Genomic DNA, 11640 nt, shown 5'->3' with positions numbered 1-11640 from the left:
ACCACTGCCCGGCCCTGTAACACTGTTTTTTAATCCAGAAAAGAGGGGGCTGGAAAGATTTCTCATGAAGAGACTAGAGTCACCGCCCATAGGAGGCAGAGAGAAGTGGTAAAGATCAGAAGAAAGTAAAAGCTTCACATGAGAGGGACCTTGAGCAGGGGGTGAACTCCTGGGGTAAATACACTGGAAGCAGGAACTCTCGGAGTGTGTTCAGGTGGCTTCTAAAATCTGCAATGAGGGGGGAAAAATCCAAAGGGTGGTCATGGTGACCACAGCATGAACTTTTGGAGGGGAGACACAGAAGGGACACTTGATCTGAGGATGACCACATGGAGGAAGGGGAATCTGAGGTGGGAGGCAGAAGGATCAGCGAGTGCCTGAGCCAGGCGCCAAACCAAGGCTGTCCTGAGGGCTGAGAGCACAGGGGAAGGGTGCTGTTCCGTGACCCCCTCTAAGAAGGAGGGACACAGAGGTAGCAGGAACCAAAAGCCTATGGGTACAGGGTACCAGCTCAAGTCTTCCTTATAGCTAGGAAGCCATGTCCTTCAAGCCCACCATCCCTTTGTTTGTTTGAGACAGGGTTTCACTATGTAACCCTGGCCGTCCTAGAACTACCTTTGTAGTAGACCAGGCTGTCCTCAGACTCACAGAGATCCGCCTGCCCCTGCCTCCTGAGTGCTGGGACTAAAGGCTCACACTACCACCACTGGCTTCCACCTTTCTTTTATGACATTTCTTTTTTATTGAGGTGGGTGTGGGTGCCACAGGTGTGTGGTAGCCGAGGAGGCGACCAGAAGGTAGGCGTAGATATCTGGATCCTCTGGAGCTGAGGTTACAAGGAGGTTGTGAGCCATCCAGTGTGGGTCTTCAGTGTCAACCTCAACTGGGGTTCTCTGCAAGAGCTGGAAGCGCTCCTAACTCGGAGCTGTCTCTCTTCAAGCTCCCCTGACCCCACCAAGTCCGCCTCTCTGTTCCCACTTTGGATGGGGGTCCTGGGTGCTGGTTCCCTCATAGTGACCTGTGGTGGGCCTTCCCTGGGTGTTACGGGTCTTTCAAAATCACTCACAAGAAGCAGATACACCGGCAAGAATACCTCCAGGCATCCTGCTGGGGTGGGGAGGGCTGTGCAGAATCTCATTTGAGATTCACTGGTGTTGAGTTTAATATGGTTCCCCCTACTCCTTGTGGAGCTGAAGCCCAGAGCGTCACACGTGTTCAGCTAGCCCCTCTGCCACTGGGCTCTGCACTCAGCCTCCAAAACAAGGACCATCCCCTGTAAGACAATTCTGAAGCCCTCAGGAAGGAGCAGGTTTGGTGGCAGCCACGTGGGTCTCTGTGCTATGATAACCAGCAGCTTCTCCTCATTTGCTTATGCGTTGACTTCCTCTTCAGGCCAATTTCCCCCTCTGCAAGATGAGGAGAGCAGCCTGCATGACCAAGCTCCAATTTTTACCTCTTGGAAATCTGTTAGTTGTCTTCCCTGCCTTCCCCCATCCCCCGCCCCCGGGAGCTCCTGACATTGGCTTCACAGCGTCAGCCGGAGTCCTGCAGACATCCCATCTTACTCTGCTCATGGCTATGGGAGACTGTGACCACACATGGACTTCCAGCTTGCCTTCAGGTTAGAGAGTAAAAGGACAGGAAGATCTCATGCAAGGTGGGGAGGGAGAGTTGGGCTGTGGCCATGGGACAGAGAGGCAAAGTAGGGTTCAGCAGACTCCATCATTGCTTACCAAGAATGAGGTTAAGTATTGTCTGGTGTTTGTTGTTGTTCGCAACCCCCTTACAAGCCAGCTCGAGACTGAGAATGTGGTCCAGTGAACAGTGTGCTTGCTTATCGGGGACAAAGCCCGGGTCCTATCCACAGCACAAGCCTGTAACCCTAGCACTCAGAAGGCAGAAGGTTGGGGAGTTAGAGATCATCTGCTGCTATATAGTGCATTCAAGGGTGGCCTGGCTGTGTGGGAAAGAGAGACAGAGGGTGGTCATCCTGACTCATTTCAGCTCTTCCAGGTAACAAAATGAAACCCAGAAAGTTGCACATCAAGGCCAACATTGTACTCCTGCAGACATCCCATCTTACTCTGCTCATGGCTGAAAGCCCCTTGCCCAGACTCAGTCTGTAGCCATAGAGGACCAGAGCTCATCATATCTCTGGCTAGAACCAGTCCCCCAGGGCTTACTGCTCTGTTCCAGTCTTTTACTTTAAGCCCTGTCAGCAACTTCTTTATTTCCACAAACTGTACCATTAAAGCAATGGCTTCGGTAGCTCCCTGCTGGCCTCAGCTCCCAAGTCTTTCCCTAGTGAGAAATTCCAGAAACCCTAGCCCATGGGGCAATATTTCCCAACAGCATCTTGCTTCAGAATGGCAAAAAGAGGCAAACACACACACACACACACACACACACACACACACACACACACACACCAAACTGAACATGGCTCTGTTCTTTAGCAGCCGATGCCCCCACACCAGGTGGGATCCTGCATGAGTCCCTTGCAGAAAGTGTTTACAGGGCTCCTTGGGCACAAGCTGCAAAGTGGGGGTTGAGACAGACAGCCTTTTTGGGTTAGTCAATCAGCAGCTGCAAAGGATGCGTAGGACGGTGGTGCTAAAATCATTTGTTCCTTTTCTTTCTCAGAACAGCAGTATCTCGGCTCGGAGGGCAGCTGTCTCGAAGCCATCACAAGGAAAGCCTTTTGCAGGCGCCTAGGTGCCCCAGGATTCCTCTCCCATCCCATACCCCCCCCCCCCTTTCTCATTTTTCGAGACAGGGTTTTAGGGTTTTTCTGTGTAGCCCTGGCTGTCCTGGAACTCACTCTTCCTGTCTGAAGTTGGGGGTGAGGAATCTGAGCCAGCGGGTGGAGAGAGTGAGCTGCTAAGTGGTCCCCACGAAATTCAGCCAAGTTCACACTGGTGGATATCCTCAGGCTTCTGGGGCAGCAGCCTGAGTGAGGAAGGCCACACCCTGGGAAGCCACAGAGGGTCCATTGCCTTTGCATTCACTTCAAAGTTTTCATGGGAAAAGACAATCAACCCCATCCCCGCCCACCCCCACCTCCTATCCCCCCACCCCACCCCCTGAGGAAGAGGAGAAAGGAGGATGAGGAAGAGGAGCCCTGCTTTTCTAGAATCTACTGTTTGTGCAAAACCTAGCCAAGGGCCGCTTTCATCCAGGCCTGGAGCAGACAGGTTGAGGCAGGTTTAAAAAAGCACTTTATGAGGTTTTCAAAGGTACCCACGGGGAAGGAAGTGAATGGAGTTGAGGGGGGTGGGGTGATGCTGGAGGACAGGCATCTTTATTTCTAGCCCCGCTTGAGCGGCTTCTTGACAGTTAGCTCCCTGGTTTTGCTGAGTCAGAAGAGCCCCTCAGCTGCTTGCCGGAAACACAGCTGTTAGGCGAAAATAACCACAGAAGCCGGCAGCACATACCTTCCAGAAAGGAGGGCAGAAAACCACAAAACAAAAGAGAAAGATACAAGGTAATAAAAGAGACACAGTCGAACATACATCCCTCAGAACCTGTGAATAAGACATTATTTAATGGGACCATACTTGGAAAAAATAAGTCTTTGTTGATCCTCTTGGATTCCCTGAAGGAGCCAGAGGGCACTAAATACGGTGGCAGGTGTCCTTATGGGACTGAAGCAGAGGCTAGACACTTAGAAGACTAAAGAGAAAATGGAGGAAAAATATCAACAATCACGATGCATCTAACTTCCAAAGACCTCTTTCTATGCTATAAGAAACTAGTGGAGCTCAAAGTCCAAGCACTGGGTCCTGTCCCTCCCTTCCCACTCCACCCCCTGCCACAGTTCTCTTTTTCATCCCCATGGTGGCAGCCATCGCATAATTTTTATCTTTTTTTTCTGAAATTCTCTTTCCTCTGGTGGTAGTCATTACTGGCCTGGGGTGGGGAGAGAGAAGCCCAAGTCCTACCTGGAGATTTGTCTCTGCCACAGGCCAGGTGAGGCAGCTGAGGATGGAGCCTCAGAGAACCAGGCTTGTGGATTTGCATCTCAGGGCCACCCTTCACTTGCTGTGTGGCCAAGTGTAAGCTGCCCTCCCTGTTTCCTGCCTATACACTGGGAACACTGAGGAAGTTTCAGTAGAGTTCCTGCCTCACATGCACGGAGGGCCTGGGCTTTGTTCCCAGCAGGGGAGGCAGGGGACACAGAAGTTCAAGGTCATCCTTGGCTACACAGTGAGTTTGGGACCAGCCTGGGCTACATGAGACCGTGCATGAATACATAATAAACAAACAAGTAGTCTTCCACAGTGGCAAAGATGAAAGGAGGTGTGTGTTCCAAGCCGCATTTGGAGGCAGCTTGCTTGGCAGCTCTCACTGTGCTGTGCTTTGCTGGGGGTAGTAAATGCCTATGCTTTTGTTTGTCCAGTGTCTACGATGGCTTCTTGTACTGGGAGACTATCTCTCTCCAACTTTCTTACTTATGGGGAAGGTTTGTGATCCAGAACCAGGCTAGACAGAGTCAGGACTTCCTGATTCAAGGATGGGTGTGTGGTCCAGACTGAACAAGTTCAGCAGAGTGACCAAGATATCAAAACTGTTAGTGAGCCGGGCAGTGGTGGTACACACCTTTAATCCCAGCACTCCGGAGGCAGAGGCAGGTGGATTTCTGAGTTCGAGGCCAGCCTGGTCTATAGAGTGAGTTCCAGAACAGTCAGGGCTACACAGAGAAACCCTGTCTCCAAAAACCAAAAACCAAAAACCAAAACCAAAAGCAAACAAACAAACAAATAAACAAAAACCCATTGGTGAAAGGTAACTCCATTGCCCTGGGCTCTGCCATGAGGTGGGATACCAGCCACTGGGCAGGAGCTAGCAGAAGGATGTTAAATGACAGAGAACAGAGATGTGGGCATCGGAGACAACAGAGATCCCCAGGGATGGAGAGAAGCTGATATAGCAAGCTCACACCTCTTACTCAGGACAGACTTCACTCCTGTCTCTTCCAGGCTAAGGCTGAGGCACGTCTTCTCCAGCACTTTGAGCTTACAAGAGCTTTGGCTGCATCAGCCCTGACCCCTTCCACCACGTGGCTTGCTGCCATGTTTGCTGGTCTCCATTACTGAACACACAATCCCTTGTCCTCTCTGCATTCCCCCTTCCTAGAGACTGTGGACATTTCCAGCCTGCCCTGTCATTTTCTCTCACAAACTCTAACAAAATCCTCCATGTGTTTCCTACTGAGTCTGTTTCTAAATTCTTTTACTGGAAAGACTTGAAAGCCAAAGAGGGAACCCAGTTTCAGTGACTTACAGCACCCACCGTGGGACTCTCCCAGGTTCTCTGTGGTGGAGCCTCCACAGCAAGCCCCTTACTCGTAACTCCAGCTCAGTGCTGGAATGTTCATTTCCTGTGTTTGCTTTTGTACCTTCTTCTGCCCACCCCACTTCCTGTTGGGGGTCTAGCTACGCATCTGGTTTGCCATACTGTAAGTTATATATTTTTTTCTCCTTGTTCTTCCGTTTGAATAATGTCTGCCGTGCCATTAGATGGACTGATATTTTTCTTTCGCAGTCTTTAGTGCACTGTTAAACTATTTTATATTGATGTTCCGATTGGTGCTTCTTCCTCTTCATCCATTTTTAAACAATCTCTGCTCTTTGCCATTCCTCTGGTCTTTATACTCCTCTGTGTAACTGTGTATGTGTGTGTATGTGTGTATTTGTATGTATATGTATATGAGTGTGTGCATGTGTGAGTGGGGTATGTGTGTGAATGCATGTATGAGTGTGTATGTGTATGTGTGTATGAGTGTGTGCATATGTGAGTGTGTATGCATGTGTGTATGTGTGAGAGTGTGTATATATGTATGACTGTGTATATGTGTATGTGAATGTGAGGATGTATGTGTGTGAGTGTATATGTATATGTAAATGTGTGAGTGTCTGTGTATGTATGTGTGTGCACCTACATGTGGAGGCCAGAAATCAACATCCAGTGTCTTATTCACTTGCCTTCTACCACATTTTTAAAAAGATTTATTTTTGCTCTCTTTAGTAACACATATATGATGTGTGTCTGCATGCATCCATAGATGCCAGTCACTGCATCTTTCCAGAAGTAGAGTTATAGGCCATTGTGAGCCGACTAATGTAGGTGTGAGACGTGAACTCAGGTCCTCTGGAGGAGCAGTAAGAGCTCCTAACTGCTGAGCTATCTCTCTAGCCTCTACACCACATTTTTTTCTGTTTTTGAGATAGAGTCACTGAATCTGAAGTTCATTGATTCAATTAGTCTGGCTAGCTTGTGAGCCCCAAGTATTTTCCTATATCTGTCTCCCCAGCTTTGGGATTGCAGACTAGTTTAACCCTATCTGTCTTAAGGTCACCATTGCTGTGATAAATACCATGATGAAAAGTGACTTTAGGAGGAAAGGGTTTATTTTGCTCACTGTTCAATAGCACAGTTTATCATCAAAAGTAGTAAGGGCAGGAACTCACATAGGGCAGCAATCTGGAGGCAGGAGCTGATGCAGAAGCCATGGAGGGGTGCTGCTTACTGGCTTGCTCCCCATGGCTTACTCAGCCTGCTTTCTTATAGAACCCAGGACCACCAGTCCAAGGATGGCTCCACCCACAGTGGGTGGGACCCTTCCCACATCAATCACCAATTGAGAAAATGTCCTACAGGCTTGCCTACAGCCTGATCTTATGGAGGTATTTCCTCAACTGAGACTCCCTTCTTTCTGATGACTCCAGCTGGTGTTAAGTTGACACAGAACTATCCAGTACAGCATCCCACTCTTACATGAGTTCTGGGGATTTGAACTTAGGTCCTCATGCAAGCACTTTACTGAGCTGTTTCCCCACCTCCCTCTTCTTCATACCTCTGGCCTTATTTATGAAACCATTCCAAAACCCTCTTCTGTTCAATGGTTCTGGGCATTTGACATTGTACTACCTGAAGATGCTCTCTGCAGGGGGAGGGTGCACTCTGTGCTTCTCCCAGGGCTGGACACTGTGTGTCACACAACAGACTGCCTGCTTTAGTTTTTATCCTCTGAAATTTTGTTTGGGCAAGTAGTTGAATTGACTTTCCCAGGTTTGTTTCTCTGTCTCCCCCCACAACCCCACCTCTGAGACCCCATTTTAGCCCCACCATCTAGGTGCAGCCTCTCTGTGGCCTCCAGGAAATGCCTTGGCTGTTTAACCCATGGCGCCTGTTTTACTTGCTAGAGCTTGAACGTCCCCAGACCCAGAAGCACTCGTGAAATGACTTGGCCCACGCCATACCAGCCACTGAGCTCTGCCAGCTTTGTAGCCTGTTGCCCAATGCCGGAGCAATTTGGCATTCAGTCTCTGGCCCAGTGAGTCCCCTGTGCTAATTTGTGGCACTATTATGTGAGTGACTCTTTAGGATTTAGCTTCACAAACTCCAACCTCTTCAACCCTCTGTCCCATTGTGAGGAGGCCACACTCTTTCCTGGGCTCTGCCTCCCTCCTCTCCATGTCACAACCACAAGCATCTTTCTGGGCTGAAAGCTGGGCCCCAGGCTCAGTCAGTCCTCTTTGCAGAGCTCACAGCTCTACTCTGCCTTAGCCGGTGTACTGGCTGGTTTTGTGTGTCAACTTGACACAGGCTGGAGTTATCACAGAGAAGGGAGTTTCAGTTGGGGAAGTGCCTCCATGAGATCCAGCTGTGGGGCATTTTCTCAATTAGTGATCAAGGGGGTAGGGCTCCTTGTGGGTGGTGCCATTCCTGGGCTGGAAGTCTTGGGTTCTATAAGAGAGCAGGCTGAGCAAGCCAGGGGAAGCAAGCCAGTAAGGAACATCTCTCCATGGCCTCTGCGTCAGCTCCTGCTTCCTGCCCTGTGTGAGTTCCAGTCCTGACTTCCTCTGGTGATGAACAGCAATGTGGAAGTAAGCTAAATAAACCCTTTCCTCCCCAACTTGCTTCTTGGTCATGATGTTTGTGCAGGAATAGAAACCCTGACTAAGACGCCAGTATCTGGTTGTGTTCAGCTGGCAAACAGCCCAGGGAACAGTCACCTTGGCCAGAGGCAGAATCTGACTGGCTAACTTAGAGGGAGGGATGGAGGGAGGGAAGAAGAAAGCAATGTGAGCCAGCAAGAGAAAGAGGGGGAGGCTGATGTTGCTCAGTGGTAAAAGGCTTACCTGGCATATCTGAAACCCTGCACCCATCCCTAAACACACACACACACACACACACACACACACACACACACACACACACACACGGAAAGAGACAGACAGGCAGATAGACAGACAGACAGCAGAAACAGAATTAGAAGCTGCCAACATGATTTTAAAACATAAAAGTAATAGCCAAACAGCCTTAGAAATGCACAGGGATTGTCCCAGCTATGGAGACCCAGAGGGTCCCAGGGAAGTTTCCAGATGCCTTGATGGATTTGCTCCAAGGCTACAGAGTCCTTCTAATTTATGAGAGAACCTCCTCTGACCTGCTCACAATTGTGACTTTACCTCTTGGCCAGAGAAAAGCAAGCTACCTTGGCTAATGGTCCTCACAGTAAGTTGCTTTTTCTAGAAGGAAGGAGACCATGGGTGTGATTGTAGACGTAACAGGCCATTCTCCAAAGGGGAGGCGAGCCAAACTCAACAGCTTTAAGTGGGATGGGGTTGAACTCGGAGCCCTGGCTAGCTTTCTGCTATCAAACCTCTAGACCTTCTGATTCCCTCTCCCCAGGCATGCTGCCATGCTTGCCAGCAGACCTTCACAGTAATTCCCCTGTAGGCTCACAGAAACAGCAGAATCTTCTCATCTATCCAGAAATGCCAGTTAAGAGCTTGCTCTTTGCGCACAAAGCCCCCCGGGCTGCTGCCATTCAAGGAAGAGTTCCAGAGAATTAAGCTGGCTTGGTGGTGAAGGGCAAGCTTGAACCTGTGTCTCAGTGGCAGCACACGAAGAAAAAAAAATCTATTTATCTATTTCTCTCCTGCCTGATGAGTGCCAGGAAGAAAATGTGGTGGAGTATGTTTCCAGAGAGAGTCCAAGGTGGCTCTGGGCTAGTTGATTAAGCAGCCTAATTCCATCAAGATAAAGAGAATCCCTGCAATTGTTCTAAAGAATTCCATTGCTCCCACTTTCCCAGAGGCTAAAGGATGTGTGTGTGTGTGTGAGCATTTGTTTGTGTAAGTGTGTGTATGTATAAGAGAGATAATGTGTGTGTTATGAGTGTGTGTATGTGTATGAGTGTGCATGTGTATGTGTTAGTGTGTGAGAAAGTGTGAGTGTGTGAGAGTAGTGCGTAAGTGTGCATGAGTGTGTATGAGAGTGTGTTTATGTGTCAGTGTGTGAGTGCATGAGGGTGAGCGTGAATATAATTGTGTGTGTGTGTTCATGCCTTCTAAGATCTCCAACTGAGATATCTAAAATCTCCCCCAACACTCCTTTTTTTCCTGGATCACACTGACTTCAAGGGGAATTTGAAGTCTGGTGCTCAGACCAATGATTCACTGAGAAGGTCATGAGGGTAACTCAAGCCTGGAGAATCCGATTGGCCTAGGGTGCCAGGAGGACACTTTTAAAAGAGGAAACGGAAAAGGAGAGAGAAAGAGAAAGAACTCGAAGAGGAAGAGTGTCAGATTGGGAGGAAGAGGAAGAGTGTCAGAGGACTGTAGTAGGAGAGGGAACCAGGTGAGGAGGAGGGGAGTGGAGAGGGAAAGAAGGAAAGAGAGAGGAAGAGATGGGGAGAAAGAAGCCGGGAGGGAAACGGGAAGGAGAAATGAGGAGGACAGAAAGTGGGCAGAAGGGAGAGAAAACTAAAGTAACACGTGAGCCTAATTCTGGGAATAACAGCGCCTTGTGTCTCTGGCTTCCCACAAGCATCCCATCAAGGGCTTGGCAGAAGGACCCAATCTTTGAAGTTTCTCCCCCAGGCAAGTAGGAAAGAGATTTGAAGACTCTCAGAAACTCTTTTCCCTGTAGGGAAGTGTCCACAGGATTTAAAGACAGGGATAATTGCGCATCCTGGCGTCTCTATGCCACGCCCACTCGATGGGAGGTGTTTAGTTAATTACTGCTTTCCCAAATGAATGAATGGATTCGGCTCTCAAACTAGCAGGTCGTGACCTAGTGGCTTCCCGTTATTCTGTGCCCTGAGGTGATGGTGATGGCCTGGAACAGGACAAGAAGACTAAGCTAGCTGGTAAGCAAGTCCAGGGGGTGGACCTGCCTCCTCTTCTCCAGCTCTGGAATTATAACTATGTGAAAAACTCAGATTTTTCACACAACGTTGAACCCAGGTCCTCACACTCACAAGGCGAGTGAGTGAAAAAAAAAAAAAGAAAGAAAGAAAGAAAGAAGAGAAATAAAACGGAAAGGAAAGGGCATGAATGCTCCTAGGTATGTGGAGGAGAATGTTTATTATTATATGTGGGGGAGCATAGCCAGAAGCAGAAACATCTGGGAGAGTCCATAGTGGTCATGACCCTGAAGTATGTGGGGAGAGGGGAAGGAAGAGAGCAGAACCAAGCACAGCAGACAGAGGCCAAAGGTGCAAAAGGAGGCAAAGAGAACGCAAGCACCCAAAACATCTGGATTACACTGGGAAGAGCCAAGCACCCAAAACATCTGGATTACACTGGGAAGAGCCGCTGGAGGTCAGACAATCTCCAACACCACCAATCCCTAAGTAACTAAAACCCTGGGGTATCTGTAATTCTCTGACGATCTGGTTTTATCAAGAAACAATTTTAAGGCTATTAAATCCAGCCTTTTCTTTTCTAAGATTTGTTTATTTATTTTATGTGTATGAGTACATACTGTAGCTGTACAGATAGTTGTGAGCCTTCATCTGGTTGTTGGGAATTGACTTTTAGGACCTCTACTCGCTCCAGTCAGCCCTGCTCAATCCAGTCAGCCCCTCTTGCTCAGTCACGTTTGCTCTGGCCCAAAGATTTATTTATTATTATAAATAAGTACACTGTAGCTGTCTTCAGACACCCCAGAGGAGGGCGTCAAATCTCATTACAGGTGGTTGTGAGCCGCCATGTGGTTGCTGGGATTTGAATTCAGAACCTTTGGAAGAGCAGTCAGTGCTCTTACCCGCTGAGCCATCTCACCAGCCCAAATCCATCTTTTTCTAATGAGCATATCTGGGATGTGGTTCTCAGGAACACTTTGCCTGTGTGAATTTCAAGAACAAGCAAAAGTGGGGCACCACCCACACTAGCACGATAAAGAATCTAAGACATCCTGCAGAAAAGCAACCCAGAATGCTTCTCTGGCCATGATTGTGCAAGAACCTGAGGATGCTTTAATGCAGACCTGGACCACTGATCCGTTCAGGTTGATGTGTTCCCCTTTTCACAAGGGGTACGAGGGAGATTTTGGCTTTCCAAAGCAAGCTGTATCTATATCCCTTCTCTATCTCTATAGGGAGCTAGAAAGATAGTCATGTAACAACGGCCAATCTCCTGTGTCTTAGTCACTGCTCTATTGCTATGAAGAGGCACCATGACCAAGGCAACACGTGTAAGTTCATAATCATCAAGGCAGGGAGAAAACAGGCTAGCACTAGAGCAGAGATGGTGAGTGTTACATCCTGATACACAGATAGCAGGCAGGAACATAGGGAAGAAGGGAAGGAGAGAGGAAGGGACGGAAGGAGAGGGAGGGAGGGAGGGA

This window comes from Mastomys coucha, unplaced genomic scaffold (assembly GCF_008632895.1).
Source record: "Mastomys coucha isolate ucsf_1 unplaced genomic scaffold, UCSF_Mcou_1 pScaffold22, whole genome shotgun sequence".
Taxonomy (NCBI): Eukaryota; Metazoa; Chordata; class Mammalia; order Rodentia; family Muridae; genus Mastomys; species Mastomys coucha.
This window is presented reverse-complemented; position numbering follows the sequence as displayed.